The sequence below is a fragment of the Moschus berezovskii genome, chromosome 9 (genome assembly GCF_049115385.1).
Source record: "Moschus berezovskii isolate FMDL1 chromosome 9, NW_MosBer_1.0, whole genome shotgun sequence".
In the NCBI taxonomy this organism is placed as follows: domain Eukaryota; kingdom Metazoa; phylum Chordata; class Mammalia; order Artiodactyla; family Moschidae; genus Moschus; species Moschus berezovskii.
The window spans coordinates 14,420,923-14,447,525 of record NC_142468.1 but is presented as its reverse complement, the minus strand read 5'-3'; the positions used below and the strand labels follow the sequence as shown (position 1 = coordinate 14,447,525).

Genomic DNA, 26,603 nt, shown 5'->3' with positions numbered 1-26,603 from the left:
ATCCCCCAAACCACCTCCGAAAATTCTGCTCAGCCATGAAAGTTTTAAAGGAAAGAAGGGAAGTAATCTCAGTTAACCACTGAGATGGGGGCTCAGAGCCATTGTCATACCCCGCTGGCACAGAGTCATGGACTTCTTGTGATCTTCCTCTAAAAGTTATCTTGTTCACACAGTTTGTTCTTGAGATTATGGAAGGGGAAACTAGGGAAGAGATCTCATCATGAAAATAACTTATTCTTCATTTCAACTTCCTTTATGGAAAGAACCAACAAGGTAGTGGGTGGTTAAAAGACTTGAAAGATGTGCAAGGGCCAGAGAGGAGTAGAGAATGGGGGTGCCTTGTTTAAGGTTAGTGACAAGACAAACAGGCTGCCTCCTGCAGAGAGCTCTTTCCTGCAAAGAGTTTTTCCCTGCCAAAAGCTGCTTACAGGGTCTCCTTCATAGGTTAAGTATGAAGATAAAATGACTAAATACACGAAGCCAATTTAGAACAGTACCTGGAACATTGTAAATTCTGTATTAGTATTTCTAATGATTGAAAGTGTGTTAGTCAGTTGTGTCCGACTCTTTGTGACCCTGTGGACTATAACCTACCAGGCTCCTTGGTCCATGGGATTCTCCAGGCAAGAATACTGGAGTGGGTTGCCATTTCCTTCTCCAGGGGATCTTCCCAACCCAGGGATCGAACCCAGGTCTCCCACACGGCAGGCAGATTCTTTATCTTCTGAGCCACCAGGGAAGCCCGTATTAAAACCCTAAAACAGTATTTATCACATGGTGAATGCCCCAAAAGATTAGCCATACCTCATTAAAAACAAAGATTATTGTTGTTTAGTTGCTAAGTCTTGTCTGATTCTTTTGGGAAACCATGGACTGTAGCCCACCAGGCTCCTCTGTCCATGGGATTTCCCAGGCAAGAATTCTGGAGTGGGTTGCCATTTCCTCCTCCAGAAGATCTTCTTGACCCAGGGATGGAACCCGTGTCTTCTGCATTGGCAGGCGGATTCTTTACCCCTGAGCCACCAGGAAAGCCTATTAAAAAAAAGATTAACTATTGTTAATTAAGTAATTAAATTTTATTAGAGAGGGTAATGGCAAATTTAGGGCTTCCCAGAGGGCACTAGTGGTAAAGAACCTGCCTGACAACGCAGGAGACACAAGAGGCAGGTCGATCCGTAGGTCAGGAAGATCCCATGGAGGAGGAAATGGCAACCCATTCCAGTATTCTTGCCTGGAGAATCCCATGGACAGGGGACCCTGGCGGGCTATGGACCATAGGGTTACAAAGAGTTGGACATGGCTGAAGTGACTTACCACATACAATGGCAAACTTGTCTAAGATTTTGTTCTCCTGCTGATGAACATTTGAGCTGTTTCCAATTTGGTGCCAGCTGGTCCCATCACTTCATGGGAAATAGATGGAAAAACAGTGGAAACAGTGTCAGACTTTATTTTTTGGGGCTCCAAAATCACTGCGGATGCTGATTGCAGCCATGAAATTAAAAGACGCTTACCCCTTGGAAGGAAAGTTATGACCAACCTAGATAGCATATTAAAAAGCAGAGACATTACTTTGCCAACCAAGGTCCGTCTAGTCAAGGCTATGGTTTTTCCATGGTCATGTATGGATGTGAGAGTTGGACTGTGAAGAAAGCTGATCGCTGAAGAATTGATGCTTTTGAACTGTGGTGCTGGAGAAGACTCTTGAGAGTCCCTTGGACTGCAAGGAGATCCAACCAGTCCATTCTAAAGGAGATCAATCCTGGGTGTTCATTGGAAGGACTGATGCTGAAGCTGAAACTCCAATACTTTGGCCACCTCATGTGACGAGTTGACTCACTGGAAAAGATCCTGATGCTGGGAGGGATTGGGGGCAGGCGGAGAAGGGGCAACAGAGGATGAGATGGCTGGATGGCATCACCAACTCTGTGGACATGAGTTTGGGTGAACTCCGGGAGTTGGTGATGGACAGGGAGGCCTGTCGTGCTGTGATTCATGGGGTCGCAAAGAGTCAGACATGACTGAGTGAACTGAATGAATAGTGCGACTTTGAATATTTGCACAGCAGTTACTCTAGTGTACACACTTAGGAGTGGATGACTGAGTCATAGGATGTGCGGATCTTCCTATTTCCAGATAATACCAAACCATTTTTCAAAGCGAGTGATTCAGTTTATGGTCCCACCTCCAACACTTGATATACTCATGTAAGATTTTACATCTGGTATGTAATGACAGCATTGATTTTAATTTGCATTTCCATGATTACTGATGAGGGGAGCATTTTTGATTTCCTCTTTTGTTAAGATCCTGTTTAAGTCTCTTGTCCATTTTCTTATGGGTTGATAAGTCTTTTTCTTGATTTGTGAGAAACTGTTATGCTGTTTGGAAACCAGTGCTTTGTCTATTGCAAGTACTTTTTAAAAAATTTATTTTATTGAAATATAGTTGATTTACAATGTCATGTTAATTTCTGCTGTACAGCAAAGTGATTCAGATATACATATATGCATTCTTTCTATATTCTTTTCCATTATGGTTTATCACAGGGTATTGAATATAGTTCCCTGTGCTATACAGCCAGACCTTGTTGTTTATCCATTCTATATATAATACTTTGCATCTGCTAATCCCACACTCCCAATCCACCCCCTACCCATGTCCCCTTGGCAACCACAAGACTGTTCTCTGTTTCTGATTTGTAGTATTGCAAGTATTTTCTATTGGTCTACTTTTCTTTGGCTCTGACTATGGTTTCTTTGGATGAATAGAAAATTCTAACTCTTGAGTAAGCAAATTTATGAATCTTTTCTGTGATGGTAGTGCTTTTCGTGTCTTGTTTAAGAAATTCTGTCCTGTCTGAAGGTCTTGAATGTGCTTTCCTATACTATCTTGTAAAACCTTTCTAGTTTTCCTTTTTATACTTAGGTCAATTCCAGCTGGAATTGACTATTGTGTATGAGCTGAGCTATGAGTGCAATTTCAGTTTTTTTTTTCCTACACAGTTACTCAATTTTATTAGTATCATTTATTAACAAATACGTTCTTTCCTCACTGCTCTGCAAGCCACCTCTGTCATGTGGCAAGTATCCATATGTGCAGGTCTGCTTGGGGGCTCTTTATTCTGTTTCTGTTACAGCAAGCCCTCTCACTTTAGTCTCCTGATTCAGTAGTGTGTTACAACTTGGCCCTTGAGAATGTGCTTATCAAGTTATACACTCACACAAGCTAAAAGCTAAAGAAAACAAAAACAGTTTTCTCAATCAGTATACATCTCAAGATCTAACTGGGGTTAAAAAGAATGAAATAATGCCATTTGCAGCAACATGGGTGGACCTAGAGAGTGTCAGGCTGAGTGAAGGAAGTGAGACAGAGAAGGAGAAATACTGTATGACGTCCCTCACATATGGAACCTAAGAAGAAACGATACAAATGAACTTACCAAACAGAAAGAGACTCACAGACTTAGAAAACGAAGTTACGATTGCCAGGGGGAAGCGATAGTAAGGGAGTTTGGGATGGTCAGGTATACACTTCTTTATTTAAAATGGATAACCAACAAGGACCTGCTGTATAGCACATGGAGCTCTGTTCAATGTTATGTGGCGGCCTGGATGGGAGGAGAGTTTGGGGGAGAATGGATACATGTATATGTATGGTTGAGCCCCTTTCTTGTTCATCTGAAACTATTACAACATTGTTAATCGGCTATACCCTAATACACAATAAAAAGTTAAAAAAAAAAAGATCTACCTGGAGGGTAGGGGGCAGGGTTTTTTTCTTTTTCCAGATTTAGGGGAACAAAGAACCCTGTAGATTTAGTTGTGTCTCTTTTATTTGACAAGCTGTCTTATCCTAGGAACATCATTAGGGGGTTGAAAACATTGGTCAGAGATAGGCAGACTGTTGAGGACAGAATCATTGAGGACAGTCAGAGCACATCTCCTGAATCCTTTGTCCTTCTGGATGCTGCAGCTCCATCAGCCTAACTTGGATTTATTTTTTTTGGAGGCAACCAAAAGCACCCTAACTTATTCAAGACTTTAAGCTATCTTAAATTTGAGGTTTCCCAGGTGGCTCAGTGGTAAGTGCAGGAGACGCAAGTTCGACCCTTGGGTTGGGAAGTTCCCATTGAGGAGGAAATGGCAACCCACTCCCGTATTCTTGCCTAGGAAATTCTATGGACAAAGGAACCTAGCGAGCTACAGTCCATGGGGTCGCAAAAGAGTTGGACATGACTGAGTGACTAAACAACAACAGCACTTCTAAAATACAGACTTGAATGCAGGAACAAGTGAAAAAGCCTCTTCATGAAAAGGAAAACAGCTGTTATAAAAACATGAATTTTACTCCATAGAAAGGTAATATGTAGTAAAACAAAATAATAATGATAATGATGATAGTTACAGCTAACATCTGCCAAGGCAGGCACTGTGTTAGGAAACAGACAGATAATGTATCATTACATTTATGACCTTATTCAATGGTTATGACCTCCCAGTGCTAGTCCGTTCCCAGGACAGAGATGTTAACTAACTCTCCCAGCGTTACACAGCTAATAGGATTCAAAGGTAGGCTTGTCTGGCTCCAACACACTTATCAACTGCTCTTTTGACTTAGAATTTTTTATTAAATAGGGAATATTAAATGCTTCCAGAAAAGTAAGGTTTCAGGAAAAGGGGAATTCTACTTCACTATAGGTAGAAACATAAGTGGATGACCTTTCTAAAGAGTGATTTGGTAGTTGTATTAAATACCTGAAAATGCTTAGTCTTTTAAACACTAATTCTACTTTTAAAAAATGAGTGGTACCCCCAAATAAAGATTTTCAAGGATGTTCACAGCAGCAAAATTTTTAGCAGCAAAAGTTTTAGCAGTAAAAATGGAGTTTTGATTAAATAAATGTTAGAAACTAAAACACTATTATAGCCATGAAGAACAATGCTTTAGAGTTTCTAAGGACAAGAAAGAATATACTATCTTAAGTGAAAGAAGCAGTACAAAATGATATTCACAGCAGGGTTTCTTTAATATGTATTATTTAAAAGTCAAGAAAGATATACTGTAAAATGATAGTAGTGATTATCTCTGCAGGGTGGGATTATGGTTAATTTTCTTTTTACTTTTCTGAAATTTTCAAGTTTCAGCCATGAACTTCCAGAATATTTTATCAATGAAAATTTCAAAGGTCTTAAAAAATAGAACAGGGAAATGAACCTGGTGAATTCACCAGTGACTTTAACAATTTTCAATACAGGCCAGTCTTGTCTGTGATCCTCTTTCCCACTTCCTCTCTTGGATTATTTTGATGCAAATCTCAAGCATCATATTTCATTTGTAAAACTTTCATTATGTTTCTTTAAAAGACAGACTTGACAAGTCCTTTTTGATCCTGAAGTGGAATAGGTTCCGCTGTTGCTGCTTGTGTTGAGTCCAGCACCGCAGCCGGACGTGGGGCTAGAGGAAGAGCAAAGGATGCTGACCGGGTCCGGACATCCCAAGGAGGAGGAAGAAGAGGAGGAGGAATTAGTGGATCCACTAACGACAGTGAGAGAGCAATGCGAGCAGCTGGAGAAATGTGTAAAGGCTCGGGAGCGGCTCGAGCTCTGTGATGAGCGTGTGTCCTCCAGGTCATAGACTGAGGAGGACTGCACAGAGGAGCTCTTTGACTTCTTGCATGCAAGGGACCTCTGTGTGGCCCACAGACTGTTTAACAGCTTGAAATAAGTGTGGAGATTTGTTCACCCCAGTCTTCATCACTTGGGCATTGGGATATTTCCTTGTGGTTTTGAACATGATGTTTATTTGTGTAACTAAGTTCATGTGAATCTCAAGGATTTTGGGCTTAGGCAAGTAATTTCTGTGTAATTATCAGTGATTTCATCTTAATGAAGTCCAGTGATCAGCAAAAAAATAAAAAATAAAAATAAAAGACAGACTCCTAATTAAAAACCACAACCACAGTATCCTTGTCATGCCTAAATTAAAAAAAATCCTTGATCTCATCAAATATCCAGTGCTTGAATTTCCCTGATTTTGTGAAAATTAGGTTTCACATTAAAAAAAAAAAAGTGTTCTTGGGTTTTACTTTACACGCAGGTGCGTACTCACATGCAATTTGTTTGTCTGAATTGAGATCCACTGTGTTAGGCTGATCTATCTTGTGGGACAGAGCAGAACTCTGCAGAGCCCCTCCAAGCACAAAGGCCCCTCCGTGTCTCCTGCCTCTTGTCTGTAGAAAAGCTGCTCTCCCAGGCTTTCTGGTGTCACAAAAGTGCTCAGTGTCAAGTGGTTAATGATTAAGACAATAGAGTCACAGAATCCTTCAGCATGAGTTGTTTTCCAGATTCTGTAACTGTCATCACAGGGAAAAAGCTAACTGCACGATGACCAGCCGGCAACTGTGACATAAGCTGCTCTATCTTGAGCAGTACCGAATCTCTGGCTAGCACAGTCCTGAGAACTGGCCTTAAGAGAATGGGATTAACACTATTGCTCATAATTATCTGTATCTTTTTGGGCATCAAAATAATTATAGCTTGTTCAACCCATATATGTAAGCAGGCAGCTGCAAGTGTCAGCACAGAGAGGCTACAGACCCATGTCGACATCTTGCGTGCTGAGGATATGGTGCCTTATGTTACCTACTAAAGTATTCTTGCCTGGAGGATTCCATGGATAGAGAAGCCTGGCGGGATATGGTCCATGGGAGTGCAAAGAGTCAGACACGACTGAAGCAACTTAGCACGCACGCATGCTAGCATGAAGTTGTCATCGTTCACTCACTATATCATGTCTGATTCTTTGTGCCCCATGAACTGTAGCCCGCCAGACTCCTCTGCCCATGGAATTTTCCAGGCAAGAATACTGGAGTGGGGTGTCATTGCTTCCTCCAGGTTATCTTTCTGCCCTAGGGATTGAACTTGAGTCTCTTGTGTCTCCCGCATTGCAGGAGGATTCTTTTATTTTGGCTGTGGTGAGTCTTTGTTGTTTGTGCGGGTTTTTCTCTAGTTGCAGACAGCAGGGACTACTCTCTAGTTGCCGTGCTCGGGGGCTTCTTATTGTAGTGGCTTCTCTTATTACGGAGCATGGGCTTTAGGGCACAAGGGCTTTAGCGGCTGGGGCACATGGTCTCAGTAGTTGGGGCTCCGGGGCTCCAGAGCACAGGTTCAATAGTTGTGGCGAGTGGGCTTAGCTATTCTGTGGCATGTGGGATCTTCCTGCATCAGTGATCGAATGCGTGTCTCCTGCGCTGGCAGGTGAATTCTTTACCACCATTAAGCCACCCTGGTGGCTCGGACAGCAAAGGATCTGCCCGCAATGTGGGAGACCTGGGTTCGATCCCTGGGTCGGGAAGATCCCCTAGAGAAGGAAATAGCAACCCACTCTAGTACTATTTCCTAGAAAATCCCATGAACGAAGGAGTCTGGTAGGCTACAGTCCATGGGGTTGCAAAGAATCGGACATGACTGAGTGACTTCACTTCACTAAGCCACCAGGGAAGCTCTGGCAGGCGGATTCTTTACCACTGGTGCCACCTGGGAAGCCCCCTTCACCCATAATTCCATAGAAATGGAATGATGTTCTGACAAGTGGGGATTTATAAGCAGCTTTCTGCAGAGAAGAGCTCTCTGCAGGAGGCCCCTTTTGTCTTGTCACTTTAGCAAAGCTATTGTAACTAACCTTAAACCAGGCATCTCCAGCCCAAGCCACTATTCAAATCTTGTGATCACAAAATACTTTGCCTAAACTGTTAGTTCTTTCCATTCATCAAAGTAGAAATTATTAACAGATATTATTAACAGACGTAGAAGTAATTAACAGATGAACAGATCTCTTCCCCAGCTTCCCCTTCAGTAATCTCATGAATAAACTGTGTGAAGGAGGTAGCATGGAAAGGAGGATCAGGAGGAGTTGACAAGCCTGCACACAAGCCTGCACACGGTGGGAGATGACGGTGAGTCCGATCCCCTGTCTTAATGATTAACTGAAAGCGCTTCCCCATCTTCCCTTTGAAAACTTTCATGGCCAAGTAGAATCTTCAGAGTTCCTTTTAGGACACAAGCCTGTCTTCTCCCCAGAGTGCTGGCTTTTTAATTAAAAGTAACATTTGCCATTTCAAACAACACTAGCCTCTTGAATATTGATTTTCTAGTGGTGGGGAGTTGGACTTGAGTTCAGTACCATCACATCTCTTTTACTTATAGGTTCCCCTTCCATCTCATTTATTATTTTTTTTCATGCAATATTTTGTTGGCTTTGTAGAGGTTCCCATAACCTCTATTTTGTATCTTTGTAATGTTGTTCCTCCTCTGTTTCCTATAAGTTCTTCATTAGGCCTGAAGGCCTGTTTAGATTCAGAGTTTGTGTTTTTGCTTCATTTTTGTGGTGGGGCCGGGGAGGGAATAAAGCAATTTCACAGATAGTCGTGTTTACTTCTATCAGGCAGATCCAAAGTCTGTGCTCTTTCTTGTGATGTTAGCTGCCGTTTATGATCATTGCTACACCCATAAATCACTAGCTTCTGTGAACTAGTGATGTTCTAAGCCCCTTTTCCGTTTATTAGCTGGAGTACTTCTGTAAAAGACAATCTTCCCTTCATTGGTTATTTGACTACACTTTGGAACAGATCACAAAGGAAAGAGAGACTGAATGCTCAATTCTTTCTCTTTAATGGCCATCTAATTTATAATAATTAGATGGTTTCCTACTATTCTTTACACGTGACTTATTTTTTTGAGTATCATTGTAAACTTTATGGAGTTAAACGTATTTGATGTGTGTCAATCCATTAATCACTTTAGCAGATTGATGATCAACTTGCCCCACTTATAGCAAATGGCAGATTCTTAATGTTGATTTCTGAATACTTTTGACCCAACCCCCATAGTTTTCAATAACATCCATGCTTTCTGGAATGATGAGATATTCCAGGATCATCTTCTATATTTCCATCCCCAGATCTGAAATGGCACACAGAAACTACCCTTTGTGGAATGCTGCTAAACAGACAAGCTGATAGAGAAAGTCTGAGGAGGAGGGTGTATACTCAAAAGATTGCACGGTGGAGCTTACTTCTGAGAATTAAACCACATTTTTAAAATTTAGCATTTCTTTTGTTGATTTCAAAAGGGTTTTATTCTCTATGGAAATTTTAAAAATAGAAAAGTGAACAGAAGAAAACAAAACCCACCTGCAATCCTATAATCCAGAGACAATTTCCGTGAAGCTGGTGTATATCCTTCCAGGCTTCTGAGGGGCATTTCAATTGCTCTTTTGTGCCAGTAGACACCATCAGGGACTTGCCTGGGGTCCCAGCAAGTCAGCGAGAGAATCTACTCTGGAACTCAGCTGCTGAATCCTGAACTTGACTGTGCTCCATGGGTGGAAGGAACAGAGGGGCTCTGCCCTCCCCCGGTATTACTTCACATATTTGTCTACATAGAATTATAAAAAAAACCCTTTATTGAATTTGTTACAATATTGCTTCTGCTTTATGTTTTGATTTTTTGGCCACGAGGCATGTGGGATTTTAGCTCCCTGACCAGGGATAGAGTCCATAACCTCTGCACTGGAAGGCAAAGTCTTGACCACTGGAAAACTGATTGTAAAATTACACACACAAAAAAATCTGTCTACTACCAAACTATGGATTTCTCAGCAGTGCAGGGGCATCATTTTATTTATATCAGTGTTCTCAAAACAAGGTCTGGTGTTTGGGAGTGGCTTAGTACCTGGATCACGGCAAATCTCCAGTAACTGTTCCTTCCAGGCAGGGAGGCGGAGACAATTCCGTCTCCACGGTCTCTCACGGACCCGCATTGCAGGTGTCCTAGATTTTCCTAGACTGACCTGGTTTTCTCCCAAAGAACAGTTTGTTGCACCCCAGCATTCAAGAAGCAGGATATCCTCTTCAAAGCACAGTGCAGGAATCGGAAAGGGTGTAACCTTTCAGATATTCCCTGGTGGGCAGCCCCCTTCAGTCCATCAGTGTCCAGAGAAGGGAGCTACTGTGAGCGGTTAGCAGCCAACTCGTAGCAGTTGGGTGATGGGCATACTAGCTGGTCAGGGGAACCGGACACTAACTGTGTGTACCACACCACCTAAAATTATCTACCACTGGAAGCACTTCATTTAGAAAGCGCCGTAGTTCAGAAACTCTAGCTGTGCAGGATGGCATTTTGAATGCAATGCCTTAGGTGGTGTTTTGTGGAATGTTTGGAGGAAGGGGGACTGGATGGAAATCTTGTCATGGGATGTGTGTGGAGCTTGACAATGCTTGTGGTGATACGCATGGGGAGGAAGAGAAAGATGGGAAAGGTTATAGAAGGACATGTCAAAAGGGACTTCCCTGGTGGTCCAGTGGCCAAGATACCACATTCCCAATGCAGGGGGCCCAGGTTTGATCCTTGGTCGAGGAACGAATCCCACATGCTGCAACTATGACCCAGCACAGACAAATAAATAAGTATTTTAAAAAATAATAAAAAGAAGGAAGGACCAAAAGACTGAGTGAGTGAATCGGGGTTGAGACGAATGAAGGGAAAAGGATGACTTCGGTTAGAACCTGGGGGTCTGGGAGAACACAAGTGCCTGGGAAGGCATAGAGATTTTGAGTGAGGAAGCCAGCTTTGCTCTTCTGTCAAGACATAGAGAGCAATTCTCCAGTGTGACTGTCTGTGTAAATATCCTCCCCTTTGCTTTTGTCTGGAATATCCACTGTTAAAAAGTAAGGATTTGCTGCCCCCCAGATTTTAGCAGGGCTTCCCAGGTGGCAGAACCCGCTTGCCAATGCAAAAGATATAAGAGATGCAGGTTTGATTTCTGGGTTGGGAAGTTCCTCTGGAGGAGGACATGGCAACCCACTCTAGTATTCTTGCCTGGAGAATCCCATGGACAGAAGAGCCTGGTGGGCTACAGTCTATGGGGTTGCAAAGTGCTGGACACGACTGAAGCGACTTAGCACGCAGCATAGATTTTAGCAAAGGAAGCAGACTAGGTGATGGTCAAAACCCATCATCTGCCTTGTCTTCCTACAGAAATGGCAACCCATCCACCTGCCCCAGAATCAGGGTAAAGCCAGGGTGTCAGGAACTCTCAGCAAAGCTGTAAGACTTTCTGCTCTTTCAGGACTGAATTAGTCCGTATGTGAGTCACATTTCAGTTGCCTTTCTGGCCAGAGGGTCCTTGCTGCCTCCGCTGCCCTCCCTTCCTGGCAAGGGCAGAGTGGTGTGAGATTTAATTTCTTAAGAAAACTAAAAAAGACACAAAGATCCCCAGTCTCTGTCTGATGTGAGCCAAGATCGTCTTCGGGTGAAGAGGGTCAGTGCAGACAAAGGCGCACTCATCACTCGCGATGCTGCTCTCTCTAATTATAGAAAGTATTTAGCTATTGTTCCCTAATTGCTTGCTGCAGTTGGGTTTCAGCATTGTTTTTTTTTTTTTGACAAAAGCCTAGTTTCTTTTTTTTTTTTCCCCCTGTCTTGGTCCACTGCCGTCTCAGCCCCTGGCTATTCCATTGGAGAACTGAAGGAGGTAGTATGGGATTTCTGGAGAAGCCACTTGAACCCATCTAATTGTTCTGATGGCTTCCTCCCTCTTCCTCCCAGTTGCCTAATAGAGAAAGACAGTTAACATTTACTGAGCATCTCTTTAGAATGTGCCAGGAATTGCATAGATTGTCATATTCAATCCTTGAAGCAAGGCTGAGAGGCAGATATTATTTTCCTCAATTTGCCGATGAGGACTCAGACACAGGAAGTTCTTACAGCCCGTAAGTGACTGGGTCAAGGTTCAAACCCAGTGAGTTTCAACTGGGATTCCAACTTAGGTCTGTCTGTCCTACCCATGTCGCCTCTCTCAAAAGAGCCCAAGAATTTGTTTTTTTTTTAAAATAGAGTTTGGCTAATAGAATATTGATACTGATGTTACCACCACCGGAGGAGAATTGGGGAATCTTGCCCACTCACCTGAAAGTGCCTATTTCTAGGCTCTCTGACTCGGTAAGGATGCCTCTGGGACTCCGAAAGGAGGTCTGGCATTCCTACGTTGGTTTATGACACGTGGAGAGATGGTGGCAATGACAAGGAGGAAAGCCATCCCACGCTTAGGGGCTGCAGCAGTCAGGGTCCTGTGGGAAACAGATGGCACACTGGAGGGTTTAAATCCAGAACACTGAACGAATGGACTGCTCCGAGGAGGCGTGGACGTTAAGGGGAAGCAGCGGGGCGCTAGTCGAGCAGGAAGCTATTGTCATTGCTGCTGCTGCTGCTGCTAAGTCGCTTCAGTCGTGTCCGACTCTGTGCGACCCCATAGATGGCAGCCCACCAGGCTCCCCCATCCCTGGGATTCTCCAGGCAAGAACACTGCAGTGGGTTGCCATTTCCTTCTCCAATGCATGCAAGTGAAAAGTGAAAGTGAAGTCACTCAGTTGTGTCCGACTCTTTGCGACCCCATGGACTGCAGCCCACCAGGCTCCTCCGTCCATGGGATTTTCCAGGCAAGAGTACTAGAGTGGGTTGCCATTGCCTTCTCCAATTGTCATTGCTAATCATCCCTAAATCTAAAGGGGTGGGGGATGGGAGTGGTGTTCCTGCAGCCAGGTGGGAACTGGGGCCAGGGCAGTAGTGCTCCATGGGAGATGTGTCAGGAGAGGAGCCCAGCCGCCGTCAGAACGGAGACAGGAAGGGCAGGCGCACACGTGGAGGGTGTATCTGTGTGTGTGTGTGTGTCTGTGTGTGCAGACACAGGGTCTCTCCTTTGGCCTCCCTGCCTCCTGCTCACACTTACCACTGGCTGCACTCAACTGGAAGACAGAGGGCAGGTGAGCCCTGGGGATGCAGCCTGTACTGGTCAGCCTCCTGGGCACAGGGCAGGGCAGAGAAGGGTCGAGAGAGGACCTTGGGGAGGATACAGAGGCTATACAGCACTGGAGCTTACTCATGCTTGCCTTCCCTGTCAGTCTATGGGGATAGGACATTGCTTACAGACTCAGAGAATCATGGAATGTGAGTGTTGGAAGAGCCCTTAGAATTCTGCCCATGGAATCCCTTTACTTTACAAAAGGGGCTTCCCTAGCTCGCTTGGATGGTAAAGAATCTGCCTGCAGTGCAGGAAACCTGAGTTTGATCCCTGGGTCAGGAAGATCCCCTGGAGAAGGGAATGGCAACCCACTCTAGTCTTCTTGCCTGGAGAATTCCATGGACAGAGGAGCCTGATGGGGTACAGTCCATGGGGTTGCAAAAAGTCGGACACAACTGAGGGACTGACACTTTGCTTTACAAAAGAGGATCCTGAATCCCAGGGAGGGGGAAATGACAGGTTCAAGGTCAATTGCTAATTAGCATAGGCAGGACTGGAACCCAGCTCTCTAGCTCCCAGTCCATCATGCCTCTTAATTTGAGACAGTTGGTAATAAAGCATTACTGCTGAGCCAGCTTGCCTTTCTCCTAATAAAACTGCTCAAAGGTCTCAGGGTATATTTTACTTTGACCCCAGACATTTGCCTCAAATGATTCCCTCTCTAAATAGATCTGTGATCATCATGGGTTTCCCATTCCAGAGAGTGGGCTCTGGAGTCAGACTCATGGGTTGGAAGTCCAGCTCTGTCCTTCCACATGACCTTGGACAAGTTGCTTAACTCGCTGAGTCTTAGTTTGCTCAACTATAAAATGGGGACAATGATTATATCTATGTCATGTATCATAATGATTATATGAGAAAATGTCTATACTTAAAGCACTTAGATTACCGTCTGACTATAACAAGTGCTTTATAAATGATAGCATATGTGTGTGTTTATAGAATATCTATTAGAATATATAAATGTACATGGGAAATATATATATAGTCCAATAAATAGAATTGGAATTCTGCTTAAGAATTTATATGTGTTTTCTAAACCTTACTGAGATATATCAGCTATTTTTTTCACAAGGAATTTTTCTTCTCCCTTATGACAGATAAGAAAAGTGAAGGGTATGTCAATTAGATTTCAATAAAGCTGGAGGAAAAAAAACCTGAAGAGCCTGGGTGACGTGCTTTATGTGGGATTTCTCAGCCAGTCAGAGGCAGATAAGAAATCCCTGTTCTCCATATCACTCCAGCCCCTGGGTTGGAAATTAATTCTAGATTACTTACCTTGACTTATTTCCTCCCAGGTATTAAAGAAAATCCCTTTCAACCTTCCATCGAGTTCAGGCCAGTTTGACCACCTCACGGGGCAGGCCAAGCAGGTTTCTGCCCTTCCACTCTACTACATAAGTTTTTATGGATTGGCTTGCTGATCCTCTGGCAAATGCTAAACTGTCCTCTGGGGTAGCTGGATCCTGACCTTCTGGTTCTGGGTCTGAGTCAAATTCCTTTGTTCTACTGGAACATTCTATCCTGGGTGGGTGTCAACACAAGCTTCAGGCCAATAGCCATGCCTCCTTCTGCTGCTGCTTCTATGGACAGACTCCTGCAGGCATTGCTCCTCTCTGAGATGCTGCTGGGAGCTAATGCAGCTTTTCTGCTTTCTTTTTTTTTGGTAATTAATTTATTTTTTATTGGAGGCAAATTATTTTACAATATTATAGTGGTTGGTTTTGCCATATATTGACATGAATTTGCCCCGGGTTTACATAAGTTCCCCCTCCTGAACCCCCCCTCCCACCTCCCTCCTCCCTTTATCCTCCCTCTGGGTCATCCCCGCACGCCAGCCCAGAGCTTTTCTGCTTTCTTTACCACAGACCCTAAGCAGAGCTCTTTTCTTGTGGCCTTAACGAAGCACCTTGCACTTTGGTTTTTCTTGCTTTTCCTCTGGTTGGCTATGGGGTGCTTTCTCACAGATGGTCCACCTCTGGGATAAGCCACACAACATCCTGAAAGAAAACCTCTCTTGGACAGCATTCAATCAGTAAATATGCAATGTGCCAAACCAGGTTCTGCTGTCCCAGAAATGCGCCTGGGATTCTGGCAGGTTCTGGGAAGAATTAGTTGCTTTTCTTAATGGTTTTGGTTGCTCAGTGCATTTTCCACTTAGTTTCTCTGTTCATATCTCATGTCAATTTAAAACCCTTCAACGTGGGAATTCCCTAGTGATCCAAGGCTTAGGACTCTGCACTTCCACAGCAGGCGGCATGGGTTTGATCCCTGGTGGGGGATCTAAGATCCTGCACACTGCATGGTGTGGCCAAAGGAAATAAAAAACCCAAACAAACAAACAACAACCAAACTTTCTACAGCGGAAACCAACACAACATTGTAAAGCAATTATCCTCTAATTAAGGAAAAAAAAAAACCCACCCCAAACCCCACAAAATGAACAAACAAACAAAAAACAACGGCTTCCTAGTACACTTGGACTAAAAGCCAAACTGCCGAGCCCTCCAAAGGCCCCTGGGGTCCAGCCCCTGCCTGCCTCTCCTACTTCCTCCGGCACCAGTCTCTCTGTTTAGCTACTCTGGGTTCCTTCCTGTTCCTCAAATGTGCCAAGCTCTTTTCTACCCCTGGGCTTTTGTGCTTATTGTTCCCTTCGCTTGGAACACGCGTCCTCATCTTCCTCATGGTTGACTTCCTCATCCATAGGGTTGTGACTTCCTCAAAGAGGCCTTGTGTGACTACTCTATCCAAAGACACATCTTGATCGCATCCAGTTACTCTATTATATCCCTCCTGCCCCTTCTTTCTTCCTTCACAGGGTTTATTACATCATGCAACTATCCTGAAGTATGTTCTTTGCTAGTCTGTTGTCTGTCTCCTTTTCCATCTCAGGCAAATGATGCTCTGGGAGGGCAAGGACCTTGACTGTTTTGTTCACTGTTATATCCCCAGCACCTACTGTGCATTGCCCAGTGCCTACGGTGTATCAAGTACTGTGGACCAAAATCCCTGCTCTTCAGATCAGTTCAGTTCAGTCGCTCAGTCGTGTCCGACTGCGACCCCATGAATCACAGCACGCCAGGCCTCCCTGTCCATCGCCAGCTCCTGGAGTTTACCCAAACTCATGTCCATCGAGTTGGTGATGCCATCCAGCCATCTCATTCTCTATCGTCCCCTTCTCCTTCTGCCCCCAACCCCTCCTAACATCAGACTCTTTTCCAGTGAGTCAACTCGTCGCATGAGGTGGCCAAAGTATTGGAGTTTCAGCTTTAGCATCAGTCCCTCCAATGAACACCCAGGACTGATCTCCTTTAGGATGGACTGGTTGGATCTCCTTGCAGTCCAAGGGACTCTCAAGAGTCTTCTCCAGCACCACAGTTCAAAAGCATCCATTCTTCGGCGATCAGCTTTCTTCACAGTCCAACTCACATCCATACATGATCGCGGGAAAAACCATAGCCTTGACTAGACGGACCTTTGTTGGCAAAGTAATGTCTCTGCTTTTTAATATGCTATCTAGGTTGGTCATAACTTTCCTTCCAAGGACTAAGCGTCTTTTAATTTCATGGCTGCAGTCACCATCCACAGTGATTTTGGAGCCCAAAAAAATAAAGTCTGACACTGTTTCCATTGTTTTCCCATCTATTACCCATGAAGTGATGGGACCAGATGCCATGATCTTTGTTATCTGAATGTTGAACTTTAAGCCAACTTTTTCACTCTCTTCTTTCACTTTCATCAAGAGGCTTTTGAGTTCCTCTTCACTTTCTGCCATAAGGGTGGTGTCATCCGCATATCTGAGGTTCTTGATATTTCTCCTGGCAATCTTGATTCCAGCTTGTGCTTCCTCCAGCCCAGTGTTTCTCATGATGTACTCTGCATATAAGTTAAATAAGCAGGGTGACAATATACAGCCTTAACGTACTCCTTTTCCTATTTGGAACCAGTCTGTTGTTCCATGTCCAGTTCTAACTGTTGCTTCCTGACCTGCATACAGGTTTCTCAAGAGACAGGTCAGCTGGTCTGGTATTCCTATCTCCTTCAGAATTTTCCACAGTTTATTGTGATCCACACAGTCAAAGGCTTTGGCACAGTCAATAAAGCAGAAATAGATGTTTTTCTGGAACTCTCTTGCTTTTTCCATGATCCAGCGGATGTTGGCAATTTGATCTCTGGTTCTCTGACTTTTCTAAAACCAGCTTGAACATCTGGAAGTTAATGGTTCACGTATTACTGAAGCCTGGCTTGGAGAATTTTGAGCATGACTTTACTAGCGTGTGAGATGAATGCAATTGTGTGGTAGTTTGAGCATTCTTTGGCATTGCCTTTCTTTGGGATTGGAATGAAAACTGACCTCTTCCAGTCCTGTGGCCACTGCTGAGTTTTCCAAATTTGCTGGTATATTGAGTGCAGCACTGTCACAGCATCATCCTTCAGGATTTGAAATAGCTCCACTGGAATTCCATCACCTCCACTAGCTTTGTTCGTAGTGATGCTTCCTAAGGCCCACTTGACTTCACATTCCAGGATGTCTGGCTCTAGGTGAGTGATCACACCATTGTGATTATCTGGGTCATGATCTCTTTTGTACAGTTCTTCTGTGTATTCTTGCCACATCTTCTTAATATCTTCTGCTTCTGTTAGGTCCATACCATTTCTGTCCTTTATCGAGCCCATCGCTGCTCTTATGGAGCTTATATTCTAGTGGATGAGGCAGAGAACAGCTGTCTTAAGCAAATGAATGATGTAATTTCAAGTACTGATGAGTACTTTAAAAAACAAAACAGTGTAAGGGGATAGAATGTGCCTGAGGGAATGTAGACGAGTGGTCAGCTCAGTTCAGTCACTCAGTCGTGACCGACTCTTTGGGACCCCATGAATCACAGCACGCCAGACCTCCCTGTCCATCACCAACTCCCAGAGTTCACTCAAACTCATGTCCATCGAGTCGATGATGCCATCCAGCCATCTCATTGTCTGTCGTCCCCTTCTCCTTCCGCCCCCAATCCTTCCCAGCATCAGAGTCTTTTCCAGTGAGTCAACTTGTCGCATGAGGTGGCCAAAGTATTGGAGTTTCAGCTTTAGCATCAGTCCCTCCAATGAACACCCAGGACTGATCTCCTTTAGAGTGGACTGGTTGGGTCTCCTTGCAGTATAAGGGACTCTCAAGAGTCTTCTCCAACACCACAGTTCAAAAGCATCAATTCTTCGGCGATCAGCTTTCTTCACAGTCCAACTCTCACATCCATACATGACTACGGGAAAAACCATAGCCTTGACTAGACGGACCTTGGTTGGCAAAGTAACGTCTCTGCTTTTTAATATACTATCTAGGTTGGTCATAACTTTCCTTCTAAGGAAATGCTGTGGTGGTAGTTAGATAAAACTGATCAGGAGAGGATGTGTTGGAAGAGAGAACAGATTTCTGGGACAGGGCAGACCTTTGAAATTATGGGGGGACAGCAAGTGTAAGGGCCTTAAGGCAGCAGCCAGAGTGAGGGGTTGAGGAACAAACAGGAAGCTGGTGTGGGTGGAGTGTGATGTGAGCTGGGGGAGAAGGTTAGGAATCAGAGGCTGCAGAGAGAGGGAGTGGTAAAATAGCCATGCGGAGAAGGGAGGGCTGGGTAAAGAGTTTGCATTTTCTTCTAAGTGTGATGGGCCACATCTGTACGGCAATAGTCAATTTCCAAAGCACTCACACTGTCTCACTTGATCCTCAGAAGAACCTCTGAGGTTAAGTAGAACAGATGATAGCTAATATCTTTTATCAAGAAGGAAACCACCATTGATCATTTTATCAAGAAGAAAACAAAGTTCTACCAAATTAGAAAACTTGAGTCACACAGTTCAAACAAGGTTCTTAATTAAAAAAAAAATTATTTTATTTATTTGGCTGTGCCAGGTCTTAGTTGTGATGTGTGAACTCAACTCTTAAGTTACTCTTAAGCTGTGGCATGTGATCTCCCCAGTTGCAGCATGTGGGATCCGGTTCCCTGCCCAGGGATTGAACTGTACCTCCTGCATTGGGAGCACGGTGTCCCTCATACAAGATTCTTTAAATCAGTGGTGTTTAACCTTGGCTGTGCATGGAAATCCTCTGGGGGAGCTCTCTGCAAAATACTTCTACCTGGGTTCTGTTTCCTGAAAATTGATTTAAGAGGTCCAGGGCACAGCCCAGGAGGATTGTTAAGGCTCTACAGGTGACTCTATGGGGGCTGGAAGCACTGCTCTCAATCTACCCACTTTTCACTACATAAACTGCCAGCTTGACAGAGCTTTTCCACTAAGCTGCCCATTAAAATCACAGGGGAGTTTTCTAAGAATTACAGAGGCCCAGACCCCAGACTAGACTCTAAAAATCAGAATTTCTGGGGTTGTGGGGACTTCCCTCTAGGTCCAGTGGTTAGGATTCCGAATTTTCTTGCAGGGTTGGGGGGTTGGAGGCAAGGGGTGGGGGTTGTCTGGGAACTGGGATCCAGCATGCCACCCTGAGAGGCCAAAAAAAAAAAGAATTTCTGGGGTTGGGGCTCAAGCACAAGCTTGTTTAAAAGCACTTTACGTGCCTATCTGCTTTGGAACGACCCACATTTATTTTTTTAATTTTTCCTGTCTGTTCTTGTCTCCTTTACTTTTCCTTTTGGGGTTTATGCCTTTTTATTCCTTTCTTGTCATTTTCATGGGACTTTAGGAAGACATGAATTTAAATGGGTATACCAAACATACCATGTTGAACTGGAAAATTGCTAAGTTAAAATTAAAAAAAAAATTTTTTTCTGGTCACACTGCACAGCTTGCAGGATCTTAGCTCCCTGACCAGGGATGGAACTTGGGCCTTTGGCAGCGAGAGCATGGAGTGCTAACCACTGGACCATCAGGGGATTCACAAACAACTAAATTTTAATTATAAAGGTTATATGTACACACAAAACAAAAAATTATATGCACATTCACTGTAAAAAAATCAAATATTACAAAAGGGTACAGTATACACTGAAAGTACTCCAGTTTCACCTTCCCCATTCCCATTCCTTAGGGTTAGCTGCTAGCCTGCTTGTAACAATTTCATAGTTAAAGTTCAATTAAAGTAATTGTTTTTAATATATTTTCTCTCTGTAGTTTAAACATTTCCACTTTAATTTAAATGTCTTTATGCCTTTTACTATGTTCTGCATCTTCATGCTTTTTTAAAAAACTATTTTTATTATTGCTATTTTATTTTTGACCATGCTGCTCAGCATATGGGATCTTAGTTCCCTTAGACCCCAGAGATCAAACTTGAGCCCTCTGCATTGGAAATGTGGTCTTAACCACTGGCCCACCAGGGAAGTCCCTATGCTTTTTTATGACTTTTCTTGTGCCTTGGCTGCTTCCTAACACAGTTCTCCTGGGGGACCCCTGTTCAGCCTTTGATTCTCAGCCTATCAGGTCTTAGTTTATAAAACATTTCAAAATCGCTTGGGCAAAATTAATGTGTCCTTCTTTGTGTTCTTATACTACTTTGTTCATGACTCTATCTTAATGCTTCTGATACTATTTGGAAATTATTTATTTTCTTGTCTTAGCACCTATATATTGGTACTTCCCAGGCAGTCCAGTGGTTAAGATTCTGAACTCCCAATGCAAGGGACAGAGGTTTGATCCCTGGTCAGGGAACTAGATTCCATATGCCAAAGGGTATGGCCAAAATATTTAAAAAACAAACAAAAAAACACCTACACACTGCAAACTTGAAGTGGTGGGGCTGTATCATGCACCTCTGTGCTACTGTGAGTTCCGTACTGTGGCTTTGCACTGCAAGTGTCTTCTCCCAAGCGGTCTTGTCTTTTTCTTCATGCCTTTTGATGAGGGAGTTCTCAACTTTCATGTCATCCACATTTACCAAAGTTTTCTATACCATTTGTGCCGATGTTATTTAGTAAACCCTTCCCTGAGATAGTAAGTAGGAAATTTTCCTTTATTTTCCTTCAGAAGTTCTGATTTTACTTTTTCCTTTTAAATTCTTTAATCTATTTAGATTTTGTGTTAGGGGTCCAACAGATAAGCAGTTGGTTCAGCTCAGGTACTGAATAATCTATCTTTCCCTATTGATCTATTAATATAACGCCAGCTCTGTCATATATCAAGATTCCACATATGCCTGGATTGTTTCTGAGCTCTCGAGGCTGTTTCATTTTCCCACTCGGCCTATCCCTAACCTAATATCCCATGGTCTTAATTTTTATAGTTTCATACTAAATGTTGATATATAGAAGGATAACTCATTGAAACATGTTACTCTTCTTCACGAGTGTTTAGGCGATGCTTTGTCCTTTGCTTTTCCACATAAATTTTAGCTTACCTTGTAAACGTCCACGGAAAATCCTGTCGGAAAATTTATTAAAATTGCTCTGAACTGGTGGCTTAGAGGATAAGTCTCTGCCTGCAATGCGGCAGACCCAAGATCGATCCCTGGGTCGGGAAGATCCCCTGTAGAAGGAAATGGCAACCCACTCCAGTATTCTCGCCTGGAGAATCAGTGGCAACCCTCTCCAGTATTCTTGCCTGGAGAATCCCATGGACGGAGGAGCCTGGTAGGCTACAGTCCACGAGGTCGCAAAGAGTTGGACACGGCTGAGCAATTTCACTTTCTTTCTTTGAATTGACAGATAAATCTTCCACCCCATCTCTATCTGCCACGAAGTATTAATAATAGCTCGCGATGTCTGTAGAATGAATGAAGGTCTGATGATCATCTCCAAAGTACACCTTATAAACGTTCCATAAATAGAGGTCAATGAATGAACGGATGACGGACAAAGATGACTAAGATGGATCAGCAACTGTGTAAAATTTTTCCTTGCCTGTTTGAATACCTTATTTTAAATACACAAAGTCACAACTCCATCCTCTTACTGAACATAAATCTATGACCAGTTTGGAAAGCCTCTTGGAGATAATTTTTTCAGGAAGGCTCGTGTCCGCAGCGCAGGCAGAAACAGGCTACCTCCTACCCGCAGGTCAAGCGTCTGCGACGCCTCGGCCTCCGGAGGTGGAGCAGTCCAGCGCGAACGCGGTGCTTCTCCGACCCCGTCCCCGCGGCTGAGGGCACCAAAAACTACAACTCCCGGCAGGCCGCGCGGCGCCCCGGCTTAGCAGTCTGCGGCGGGGGCGGGGTGGTGGCAAAGTTGCCCGCGAACCCCCGCCGCCCAGGCTGCGCTGGAAGCCGAGCGCCGCGCCTTCCTGCTTCCCCACCCGGGTGAGTAGGGGCAGCCCCCAGTCGGGGGCCGGAGCCGAGCCCGGGCCGCCAGGGGCCGCGGGAGCGCGGGGAGGCCGCAGTGGACGCGCCTCCGCCCGGGCCGCCGGTCCGGAGCGGACCCTGCGCGAGTGCCCTTGGCACCCGCGGGCCCGGCGCGCGGCCACGTGACCCGGGCGACCGGCAGGGGCCCCGCCTCCTCCGCGGCCACTCCTGCCGGCGCTCCGGCGGGCGGAAGCGGGGCGCGGTGCCGCGTGTCCGGGGGAGCCGGCTGGAGGAAGGCAACCGGTGGCTCACCCAGACCTCCCCGGCCCCGTGGTCTGTGGCCTCCGAGGCTCAGGCGTCCCGGGGCCTGAGCGCGGTCTGGATCAGAAGCAAGGGCACGCGGTTCTCTCTGCCCTCCGCCTGGGCCTGCGGCGCCCAGCAGCTCGCCTTAGCTGTAGCACTTATCTGAAGGCTGGGTCTTCCCTGGTGGCTCAGATGGTAAAGAATCTTGTTCAGTTCAGTCGCTCAGTTGTGTCTGACTCCTTGCGACCCCATGGACTGCAGCACCGCCAGGCTCCCTGTCCATCGCCAACTCCCGGAGCTTACTCAAACTCATGTCCACTGAGTCGGTGATGCCATCCAAGCATCTCATTCTCTGTCGTCCCCTTGAGAATCTTATCTGCCTGAAATGCAGGAGTGCCTGGTTCGATCCCTGGGTGGGTAAGATCCCCTGGAGAAGGGGGAATGGCAACCCACTCCAGTACTCTTGCCTGGAGAGTTCCCATGGACAGAGGAGCCTGGTGGGCTACGGTCCATGGGGTCACAAAGAGTCGCACACGACTGAGCAACTGTTTGACTTTGCTGGGCTCTGAGCTTCCGGATTGCAAGGTACACTTGTGCTGATGACAGCTGCTGTGTGGAGAGCTGCCTCTCGAAGATACCTACTGAGTACAGCTCTCTCCCCAGGTTAAGTGACATTTACTTTGTACTGACTAGGAAGTCATTCTATTCAACAAATACTTATTGATCACCTCCGTGACTCTTGAAACCTGGTGCTCAGGAAATATTTGCAGAGTTGAAAGTGAGTTAGACTTTATCTGTGCCTTCACACGTTTTCTTTAAGCAGTAGTTCTCAAACTTCAGCGTGTATCAGAATCACCTGAAGGGCTTGGTACAACACAGAAACCTGGACCACATCCCCGAAGTTTTTGATTCAGTAGGTCTGGGGTTCCCAGATGGCTCAGTGGTAAAAAAAAATCCTCCTGCCAATGCAGGAGACGCAGGTTCAATCCCTGAGACGGGAAGATTCCCTGGAGTAGGAAATGGCAACCCATTCTAGTATCCTTGCCTGGAGAATTCCATGGACAGAGGAGCCTGGAGGGCTACAGTCCATGGGGTCAGGAAGAGTCCGACATGACTGAGCAGTCACACACGTACAGTTCTAGGGTGGGGAGCAAGCATTTGCGTTTCTAACATGCTGGTCTGGGGATACACTTTTGAGTATCCCTGTTTTGTAGGAAAAAATTCCTGTGAACTTACAGCACCAACTCTTCATTCCTGGACCTGGACCTCTCTGTGCTGGTGCCTGTTTAACTTTGGTAGTGATAGTAAGCATGTACGTATTACTTTGTTCACTATAACTTCCCCCACATTTTATACAGATTTTCATGGATAGGTCTACATGTGTCAGTTTTCCTGAGTTGCATCATATTTTATCCTACTGTGTCTTTGCTTGGCCGTTTCTCAGCAGCCCTCAAGTTGTAAAATTTGACCTCTGCTGGTAGAGTTTACATTTTTTTTTTCACTTCTGATATACACATTTTCTTCTCACACAAGGGACCTATCAGATAAGAATAGTGCTTGGTTCAGTCATCCACCTCTCCCCGCCACGACCCACTGAATAAACTCTTTCGGTTTAGCTATATGCATCAGAGGCGCCCAGCAAGCCCTGTTCTCCTCCACCTCATGCGCTCTTGTTTGGATCAGACACACTTGTATTCAAGTTCTGGCTTCATCACTTAGTAGCTTTCCAGCCAGGTTTCTTACCTTTTCTAAAACTCATCTTCCTCTGTAGAATGAGGGTCTACTAGGATGCACCCCAGAATGCAGTTGTGTGGGTTACATGAGATGTTTAAGCACACTGTTCTTCCTGAGTCCATCTCTCTCTGGATGAAATGAGTGGTAAATTCTACTCCTTGCCTGGTGAGATTTATTTTTCCTGTCTACTCCGGGACTTTGGCATTAGTTGGGGATTCCTCAGCATTGATTTGAGACATCAAGTCAATGGATGGTATCATCCCCTTGGTCGCTTTTTGTCTACATCAGTAACTAGACTTCCCTGAAAACCTGATCACTCTTTCCAAAGGTATTATTCGGTCTTTTCCAGTCTTGGGAGCAGACCAAAAGAAATACTGCTCATCTGTCTAACAGTGTTTCTAGGAAATGGGGGTGGTGGTGCTGTGGTCACTTTATGGGATGAGCCTTAAATTCTTTCCTCTGTGGTCATTCTCACCTGTGTAACCAAATAGGATTCAGTGGTTCTAGGCTTATTGTCCTGGAATATGGCTTGGGAAAGAAGCAGCAGATGGATGGTAGTAGAAAAGACCCAGCCCAGTGAACAGTAAGTGCTTGGTTCCCTATTTAGTTTGATACAGGGGATGGAATTGTATTTGACCATTAACTTCTCAGACTCTGCTCTTGCCTGTCTCATGACTTGCTGGTATGTTTCCTGTGGTCCGGTAAGATAGATACCATTCTTATCCTTGACTTGACAATAACGTAGCTCTCCTAAACATTTCATAGCCTGGAGTTGGTGGCTTCTAGTGAGGTGCTTTGATTGATCTTGTGACATGCTGTTGATTTCTGGGGTGCCAAGCAGTGACTTCCCTGTGCCTGGCTCTGTGTGGGGTTGGTAGAGGGTCAGAAGTCATAGTGATGCAGTTACTTGAGAACGGAGGTGAGAATGATGGTGATGGGAGGTCTGCATCTGGGGATCAGAGTCCCCCATCAGGAAGGTCTGAGGTCACGTACCATAAAGAGAAAGCCCTGAAGGGATTTCCCTTGTGTGTCTATGTGTGTTAGTTGCTCAGGGGTGTCGGACTCTGCGATTCCATGGACTGTAGCCCACCAGGCTCCTCTGTCCGCTGTCTACTCTGCCATTTACTAGCTGAGCCACCTGGGGGGAAATCCCTCACCCTTTCTGCTCCTTGGTGTCCTCATTTATCCCTGGGGATGGCAGTGGTCTTTGTCTCACGTCACTGTGTGGTGAGGGGGATGTGTGGAACAGGTGTCCTCAGCCTCTGAGATCTAATGCCTGATGATCTGAGGAGCTGCTGTAATAATAATAGAAATAAAGTGCACAATGAATGTAATGCATCAAAACCATCCCCACCCCTCACCCTGCTGCTGCTAAGTCACTTCAGTCGTGTCCGACTCTGTGTGACCCCATAGACGGCAGCCCACCAGGCTCCCCCATCCCTGGGATTCTCCAGGCAAGAACACTAGAGTGGGTAGCCATTTCCTTCTCCAATGCGTGAAAGTGAAACGTGAAAGTGAAGTCGCTCAGTCATGTCCGACTCGTAGCGACCCCATGGACTGCAGCCTACCAGGCTCCTCTGTCCATGGGATTTTCCAGGCAAGAGTACTGGAGTGGGTTGCCATTTCCTTCTCCCACCCCTCACCCTAGACCATGGAAAAATTGTCTTCCATGAAACCGATCCCTGGTCCCCAAAAGGTTGGGGACTGCTGGAATAACTAATGAGATAATGAGTGCAGAGGGCTGTGTGAAGGTCAGTTATTATTATCTGATGGTTAGGTTTTGGGGTCCAGTGTCCTCAGGCACTCCCCCTCCCACCCTCAACTGAAAAAAAAAAAGATGTGATGGTACAAGAGACAACTCAGGTGAAAGTCAAAAAGGCAAGTAAATAGAACAGGGCAGGTGATTCATTAGCAAAAGGTTTAATAATGAAAGGTGTTTCTCATCGACAGACATATTTCACGGCTGACAGAGTCTTTTAAAATACCCCAGGGAAGCAACTCATTTACATGTTAAAGACTCACTGACACCTTTTGGAAAACTCCAGCTCCAGTCTATTTAGACACAGTTGGGCTCCTATATCATCTATTTTATGTTTTTCAATTTCCACCTCTTTTATTACTGAGGACATTTGCATGAAAACTGGGACTTGGGAGTTATGTCTACTTCAGTGCTGCTCCCCCATTCAGAGGTGGTCTCAAAGCGGGGGGAGGCCTGTCACCTGGATGGACAGGACTGGAGGGTAGTACAACCTCAGGAGGATGGGGTTGGGGAGGGTGGGCTGGGAGGTGGGGCCGGGGATAACTAGGGGAGGATGGCAGCCCTGGGTTTGTGGACCCTGGGGACTGGTGTTGTTACTGACTCAGTACAGGTCTCACAGGGTGTAGTTTATCCATCTCAGAAGGCCTCCAAATATGGGGTGGCTAGTTTTTATGTTCTAGGTAGTTTCATAGGCTAATAGGTGGGAGGATTTATTCTGACTGTTTTGGG

The 26,603-nt window shown here is 45.0% G+C and overlaps 1 protein-coding gene and 1 pseudogene across 1 annotated transcript in view; both read left to right on the top strand.

Annotated features, from left to right (window-relative positions):
* The first annotated feature begins 300 nt into the window (after positions 1 to 300).
* Positions 301 to 5,856, top strand: LOC148776394 (cytochrome b-c1 complex subunit 6, mitochondrial pseudogene; annotated as a pseudogene).
* A 16,153-nt stretch (positions 5,857 to 22,009) lies between these two features.
* Positions 22,010 to 26,603, top strand: part of ADCK1 (aarF domain containing kinase 1) — a 133,927-nt gene continuing 129,333 nt past the window's right edge. The window contains exon 1 of the mRNA XM_055436015.2: positions 22,010 to 22,096. The gene's annotated coding sequence lies outside the window, so the exon portion shown is untranslated. The remainder of the gene's footprint in view (positions 22,097 to 26,603) is intronic.